The sequence below is a fragment of the Cryptomeria japonica genome, chromosome 1 (assembly GCF_030272615.1).
Source record: "Cryptomeria japonica chromosome 1, Sugi_1.0, whole genome shotgun sequence".
NCBI classification, from domain to species: domain Eukaryota; kingdom Viridiplantae; phylum Streptophyta; class Pinopsida; order Cupressales; family Cupressaceae; genus Cryptomeria; species Cryptomeria japonica.
In genome coordinates this window covers 646,975,549-646,984,563 of record NC_081405.1, presented here as the reverse complement: position 1 = coordinate 646,984,563, position 9,015 = coordinate 646,975,549, and positions in this window count along the sequence as shown.

Genomic DNA, 9,015 nt, shown 5'->3' with positions numbered 1-9,015 from the left:
TTTATAGTTAAGATAGACCATATGCACTTCTTACACCATAAGTACCCCATACATGCTTTTTATACCATAGGTACCCCATACGCGCTTTTGACTATTTAGGCTTGGAAATAGGCCTGGATGACAAAGCTATGGTTTGGAAGTTTGATTTCCCTCCATTTCCCTCATTTTTGACGTGTTTTATTTTATCAACTTGGTTTCTCGACTTTGTCATCATCATGTTTACACTTCATCAAGAGGGTATTTCTAAAATTGCCACCATATTTTCACCCATCTTCTAAGATATCTAACCATATAATTTTTTTAAAATTTGAACAACAATAACATATTATTATTGATTTTCTTTTACCAATGTCTCCATAGTTCTCACAAACATACATGCACCATTTTTTTAATAACTTTTGATATACCTATCCACATTTTTAAAACTTTATATATTATTATAGTTCACTTGATTATTTATATTTTTTTTTTAATTGTATTTTCAATTATTTTAGTGCAACTTATGCTTTGCACACGAACAGGTACCTAATTTTCAGGATGTGCTCGATTGGAAAATCATCAAAAACAAAATACTCAACAAAAAATTACAAAAAAATACACATCTTCTAGTGCTCACTCTTAACTATCTTTTTGCCAAAGGATTTGTCAAAATACTAAATCTAACTATGACTTTTTTTATGCGTACGTCAGACACTATGTTATGTTTTTCTGAAAAAATTAGGGTCTATTTTTCATGCGCGAAGGATTTGACCCCCTTAATCTTATCCAATTTTGAAAAAGTTTATTAGTTTGGAAACTAGAATCAAAGTACTTCAATATTTGTTCTTTTATTATCTTCATATCTGTTAGAGTAAAGGTTTTAATTTAATCATGTTGATTAAATTACCTTTATTCCTCTCTTAAGATTTCACTTTAGTTTGCATTTGTGACATTTAATAATTATATTAATTATTAAATGTCTACCTATTAGGGTTTCTTTTAGGGTTGCACAATATCCTTTTATAAGGATTCATCATTGTAATTTATCTCTCTCTTGGATGAATACATTTTTTTAGCTTTCAGAGCACCCTTGCTTGTTTGTCTCCATCTCTTCTTTCTGTGACAGGTTATTTGCATGCAGGTGATCTTCGGGGTCTGTGAAGTTGGCTTTCTCAACTTCTACATGGTATCAGAGCTCCAAACCTGCTGCTTCCTGTTCGTCTTCTGAAGAATTTGGAGCTACGAGGGTTAGATCTGATTTTCCGGTTTTGGTTGCATCAGATCTGTGTGTCTTCTGTTTTTTATTTTGGAATAGGGGTATTTTTTTTTTCGGTGCACTTTGAGCCCAAACGAACTTCACCGTTGAGCTCGTAGCGCCCAAAAACCCCTATTTCCATATAAAATTCGTCCGATTTGGACACAGTTGCACCAGGAGGCAAATTTTTTTTGGCCCCAAGGCCGTACGGCCCTAGGGCACGAAAACCGAGGCGAAAAAAATTAAAAAAAAAAACAAAAACCACGGTTTTTTCAAAAAAACCGGGCGCAGCCAGTGTAAACCGCCGGTAAGCAGCCCGGCGGCCACCCGGCGTCCACCGCCGCCGGCGGTATCTCGCCCACGCGCCGCCTGCCGCCTGTGCGCAGCCAGCCGGCCCGCTCTCAGCCCGCGCCCAGCCAGCACGCCGCTCGCCGCCAGCCGCGCCGCCCCAGCGCCGCCCCCGCGCCGCCGCCTCTTGTGCCTGCCCCTGGTCACCCAGAGGACCAGGGGCTTATTTTTTTTAAGCCCTTGAGGGCTTAAAGGGCCTATTTGGGCTCTTTTGGAGCAGTTTTACAAAATCGGGCATAACTCAGGCATTTTAGCTCAGATTTTCGAATGGAAATAGGCATTGGAAAGCTGGTTCCGAGCCCGATCTAATCGATGCAGGTCTTTTTCTCTGATTTTGCCGTTTTACAGTGTTTTTTGCCAGTCAAAGTCAGAACAAGTTTTTTGCACTCCAGGAGCCATATCTTTTGCATACGGACTCCGTTTTTCACAAATGAATAGGCGTTGGAAAGGGGTTTCTGTGCTCTTTCCAGATCTGTCATGTATTTTTCCAGAATCTGCACCAGGTACATTTTATTCAGTACTTTGTGTTTTCACACATCTATCAATTTACTTGGACGTTTCAAACTTGGAAATAATTTGTTTGCATGGGATGGCTTTATTTGATCTGCTTTATCAGTATTAAAGTCATTTAGTCTCAGATTTGTTAATTTGAAGAGTTATCATGGGTTTTTCTACTCACCCTTCAGTTGTATTTCTAGAACGGGGTAATTATGAGTCATGGGCAACAGGCATACTTACACACTGTAGGTGGCTTAATATTTTGCCTTATTTGTATGATCTCATACCTGAACCAGCAACTTTAGAGGGAAAAATAGCTTGGGATATCATTAGAAATCACATAGTAGGAGTTATTTTGTCTAGTGTTGATTCTGACACTGTGTGGGCTATATCGGGCATTGATTGTCCTCACTCACTTTGGACACGTCTTTGGGAGATCTATGGAGACCCCAGTCTTTCTCCATTCCCAAAGGATCCTGCTTCAGATTGTCTTGTACCCATTGGTTGGAGAGATAACACACCTTTTGATCATGATACTTTAAAGGAACTTCAATATTTAGACACCCTTACATATTCCGATGAATCAGAGGATTGTCTCACAGTTCCTACTCTTCAGACTGAGATTATACATGTATCAACATCATCTCCTTTTGTTCCTGATCAGTTTGATATTGCCTCTTCTTTGGCTCCTATTGATTCAGCTAAGCAGGACATCATACATCTTTCAGACATGGCTACTTGGGATTCTTATCTTGCAGGCATTTCGTCTTTGTTTGTAGAGTCCTATATTGCAGACTTGGAGGATTACTTTGAGGATTTTCAGCTCCTCTTTGTTGACAGCCATATTCCAGCTGTTAGCCCACCATCATCTGTGCATTCAGAGGTTGCAGTTTTTGAGTCTTCAGTTCAGTTTGGATTTGACATCTTTTGTTTCAGTTCTGACAGAGGGATTCTTCAGCATCCTATTATGGCACACATCTTGAGACAGATTGATTCTTCTCTCTTCACAGGGTTTCTTCATCTTCGTCCTTTGGATCCATTTCTTCCCAAGGGGAGGAATATTATATGCTGCTTCAGGATCTCTTTTTGGATTCTACCTCAGGCATCCATATGTGCGACAGGAGTTTCTTCATTGTGGGGGGGGCTTCTAGTCTCTTTCTTTTTCTCCTATGGAGACCATTGTATATGTACTTATATGATAGAAGTTGTCTATGGGGGGTATCATGTTATCCACCTCCTATCCTTATGTTATTAGTGCATTTATTTCTTTCATCTCTTTTTGGAGTAGAGTTTTTTCCCATGAGGTTTTCTCTATTTCTCCACTTTACAGAGATTTGGTTGTAATTGGGTACCTGATCAGGCCTTGTTGCCGGGACCCAAGTTTACTTTCTTGCATTGTAGTTACCTTTGCTTTCTTGCACATGTTTGTAACTGCACTTTTGCTCATCTTAAGGGGGGGTGTTAGAGTAAAGGTTTTAATTTAATCATGTTGATTAAATTACCTTTATTCCTCTCTTAAGATTTCACTTTAGTTTGCATTTGTGACATTTAATAATTATATTAATTATTAAATGTCTACCTATTAGGGTTTCTTTTAGGGTTGCACAATATCCTTTTATAAGGATTCATCATTGTAATTTATCTCTCTCTTGGATGAATACATTTTTTTAGCTTTCAGAGCACCCTTGCTTGTTTGTCTCCATCTCTTCTTTCTGTGACAGGTTATTTGCATGCAGGTGATCTTCGGGGTCTGTGAAGTTGGCTTTCTCAACTTCTACAATATCTTGAGTGGATGACTTTCAAATTTTGCCTCCAAGTTCAGGTTCACCTGATTTCAAAAAAAAAAAATGTCCACTTATACCCCCCTTTTTGACCACCATCTTTGTGCACTTACCCATATGTTATTTTGGTTTTTTTTTTTTTGTGCATGAAATAATTTCATAATGCTATGGGTTCACAATTTCCAAGTATTATAGTCATATTGGTTGAGGTATCACTTGTCTCCATGGTGGCACCTAGTGTAAACGTAAAATCGTAACTTTTTTATATCTTATCATGTACATATGCTCTCCAAGGATTGTGAGGGTATTCTTTTAACCCAGAAAAGGAGAAATATTATAGGAGGAAAGAGAATACACAGCTCTCTTATAAAAAGATAGTATGCAATGCATGTTCAATAGTTAGGTGATCATAGACAAAGTAAGTAATCTATTTAATCATAGGCATACTAAGTAATTTGTTAATGAAAATTTAGAAACAGTATTAAAGGAAGTAGAACATGAATTTTTTTTTAATTTTAATTACTTGGTATCTGTCATTACAAAGCATCCATGTTATAATTGATATATTAGAAAGATAGTCATAAAATTTGGTGAAGTTGCCTAACGAATTCAGCATTGATGTGAAGTCAATTGGTTGCTATATAAAAATGGAAAGAATGTGAGACAATCAATCTATGCAAATGTATAATCATTTAATACAATTGAAAACTTAACATCTAAATTGGATGCTACAATAAAATATGTAAATTAAATGTAAGTTCTTGAAACTAATAATTCAACCAAATTTGTGTATATTACCTTTCCTCGATTAGTAATTGTGGTATTGAAGGCTGGAAAACATGGCACCTCACCCATAGTAGGAAATTCCTACAAGAGTAAAATGAGTTCAGCATATATAAATTAATATATTATTTATTTAACACGGGGCTTCACTAGCTAGGCAATATTATATCACATGCATTCATATTGGGGGGTTTAATATCCCAAAAATGAGGGTACAATATATTGCCTACTGGTGAAAATAGGGGGCTTTTTAATTTGGGAAAAGAAAAAATACAATATCTAGAGAAAATAGGGGGGCTTTTAATTTAGGCTATGTATTAAGAGGGGGTGACAAAAAAGGAGTCTAGAGCAATATTTTTTGAAAATAGGGGCATTCTTTAGTATGCCATGAATGCATGCATTGTAACCCAAGTTCACTAAGTGAAACCCCTATGTTATTTAATATCAATTTAAATAAAATATGCATATATAATATAAAATTTGTAAACATGTAAGTGCAAAGATATGCCATGTAACTCTCTAGGCCAAATGAAATGGTTGATATGGTTCCCTAATGGACCTATCTCAAATCATTCTCAAACATCAACTATTAAATCCCACACAAATATACATGGTAATATCTCTTATAAATATTAATTTTTAATATAATTTAATATACTATGAAAATACAAGTTAAGTCTTACCTCTGTTTCAACTCTCGCACCTGATGATTCTCCACCATATGCTCTCGCCCCTATCATCTCATAACCTACATGTGACATGTGATGAACCTCGTACTCGACTATGTCGATGGGAGACTTAGTAGGATTTCCAAGTGACCCAAACATGTACGCTTGCAAATAGTGCATGTATGTGACACACAAATATGTGGAGATGATGAGGGTACACCACCATCAATTGATCCAGTGGCATATCAAGGTCGATCGACTAAGCAAACTGAGAGAACTAGGTGATCAAATGGTACGTCAAAGAGTGTGCAATCATGATACTCTATGAAGTTGCATTGGCAACAATGTTTAGATGTTGCATATGAGGTGGGAGAAGAATAGAAGGAGGGGAAACATATGGACCTTGTACCACTAGAAATTCCTCATGTCTATCCTGAGGCATTCCTCTGCCCACACCTTGGAAATTTCTCATGTCAAAATCGTTGACTTTATTACCCAAGATAAACTCAACATATAGTTTCCTAAGGAAATATAAGGGGAAATTCAGGTTTTTATTAAGTGATTTATCAAAAACCATCCACCAACTATCCCATAAATTATCCACTATACCCTAATGTTGGCATCATTTAATTCAATTGTTGGATTTCCACATATCAACAATTTGTCTTGTTCTGATATTCTTAAAAAGAGTGGCTAATTTACCTTTAGAAATTTCCATTCATCTTTAACTTGATCATATGATAAGTCATCAACAGATTGTTGCCTCATGGCATCTCGCCACTGTATAAATGCACCATGCTAGGATGTGAGGTTTTCCACATTCAAAATGATGGCATCTAAGGAGTTTATCAAAGGAGACAAACGAGGTTGCCTACGATAAATTTGGGAAATATCCTTCAATTCATTTAAATTTGCATTTATCATGTCTTGAATTGAAGAAGGATTTTTTGGGGGAGGATTTGGTGGTGCAGGTGAATTTGGTGGGGCAAGGTTTTGATTGTCATCCATGACTATACCTATTTAAAGTAAAAAATTGAAAAAAATGAGAGAAATTCAAATAAAAACTAAATATGTAACATTAAAAAACCTAATTTCTCATTTCATACTAAAAAATTAATGCAAAAACAAAAACGATACAAAAGGTATATTTTGAGCATACCTTGTTGAAATTGCAAATAAAATTTGTTTGTTGAACATGAAGACTTAATGCATGCACTAGCACAATAACTTCAACTGATCGCAACACCTTGGCCCTTTTATCAATGGGCACTCGAACTTATGGGTAAGATTCACCCTCCAGCCTTCAATGGCCATAAGTTCATAATAACTGCCACTAAGTATTTCACAAAGTGGATCGAAGATGTTTCTCTAACACAAGTTACCAATAAACAAATCGCCACATTTATCCTCAATTACATTATAGGTTGGTATGGTGCTCCCTTTTCCATCATCACGAATAACAAATGTCCTTTCAAGAATCGAGATGTTCATGAGCTTTGTGTTAAATTTCATATCCAACACCATTTCTCCACTCCATATTATCCCTAAGACAATAGTCACGGTGGTTGATCCGGATGAGGAAAGGTTTTTGAGGGTTTTGAGTAGGGTGAATACTAAACCTCATTTTACCCCACCGGAATATGATGGGAAGTTAGATTCAGATGAATTTATGGATTGGATCTTAGAGATGGAGAAGTATTTTTATTTTCAAAGCACTGCAAAAGAGAGGAAGGTGAAATATGCCTATATCCGGTTGAAAGGTCATGCATCTCTTTGTTTTTTTAGTGTTGCTCGTGTGACTTTGAGGGGTGACCTTATGGCCCACTTTATTTCTTTGTATATATATGTGTAATATATTTCTAAATCAATAGATACTAATGCATGTATTCATAAACAAATATTTATAAATTTCTATTACATATATCATTATTTAATCAATAGAAATAATTTATATATAAATTATAATTATTTGATTTTTTTTTAATAGATAATTAGTAAAAAAAATGATGAATTTAAATTATATTTCTTATGCTATACTTTATTCTAAAATTTATATAATTTATTTAACTAAAAATTATATTCTGGAAATTAAAATACTAATAAAATATGTTATTTAATATAATAGAATAATTAATAATTATACAAGTAAAAGAAGGAAACGAAGTTACTTTCTACCATGTCAAGAATTAAGGGCCCCTAAAATCTTGTATCTTAATTTATCAAAAATGTAGAGTGGGGCATTTGTGTTCTACCTAAGTGTACATCCTTAGCCCAATTTTTTTCTCCATTCATTGGGAGGGGCAATTGAAGGTGAAGTTGAAAATGATTAAATATCTACTAGATCAGGGGTTGGTTAAGTTGAATAGTGATGGATCCACCTTAGCAAACTCAAATTCATTAGGTGAAGGGTATGTTTTGAGAGATGAGAATGGGAATATTTTAGCTATAGGGGTATGTGCAAGATCATGGTAGGCCAAAAAGTGGTGACGTGAAAAAAAAAGTGATTTTCCTTTACCCATAAATGCAAAAATCCATTTTGACATTTTACTTGGGATGGGAGAAAGTACATGCTAGCATGGTAAAACCCAATCCTATACATATATCCATTATAGAGAGCATTAAAAAAAAAGTATAGTATAAGATATTATAATATATTATATATTATAAATACATTATAATATATACTATATTATATATTTTAAATATATTATAATATATACTGTATTATTTATTTTAAATATATTATAATATATACTATATTATATATTTTTACACCAAATAAAATGCCATCACTAAAACATACACGAAAGGATCAACAAAATATTAAAGAGGAATAATTTTTAAAATGGAAAAAAACTAACAGCAAGTAGTCTAATTGATGAACTAGTTACTTATTTATTTTGGGGGACTTTGTGACAAGCTACATTTGATCTTTGTTACTCCTGGTTTAGCATTGTTACAAGGATTAGGTTGGTTACAAAATTTCAATAAATGAAATTATGGTTGCAAAATCTTCTAGATGCCCTTGTGGTCAAAAACTGAAAATTGTGAACAAATAAATGTCAATCAATAGCGTATGAAGATTATGTATTAATATCTATTGATTTAGAAATATATTACACATATATATACAAAGAAATAAATTGGGCCACAAGGTCACCCCTCAAAGTCATGCGAGCAACACTCAAAAAATAAAACTAAAGTTGCATGGGTAGAGCTCGGAAAACAAAAAAAAAACAGACAACTAAATAAAAAAACAATCATATGAGCCAAGCCCAAATAGAAGAAAACCATAAAAGACAAGCCATCTAAGAAGCAAGAGAAATATTGAAGGGTGATGGAGGGGGATCTCGATCATCCAGTTTTCCCTATACATATAGAATCATCTTTGCTTGATCAAACAACTTCAAATTCAGTGATTTCCTCTACTCTAAACGATCTGTCCAATTGGGCGAGACTCTCTAGTCTATGGCCACTCCTTTATGGTACTAGTTGTTTTATTGAATTTGCTTCATTAATAGGTTTGCGATTTGACTTTGATCATTACGGTAAGAGGGGTCCAGGGTGACATTAGGAATGGACCACCCCTCATTAGAATTCATCTCTCCCTCTTATTTATTCTTACTCCTCTTCAAAGAAATGGCTAGATCCAACCAAGGGAGCCACTTTGAGGTATATGACCAACTACCACCTCCACTAATTG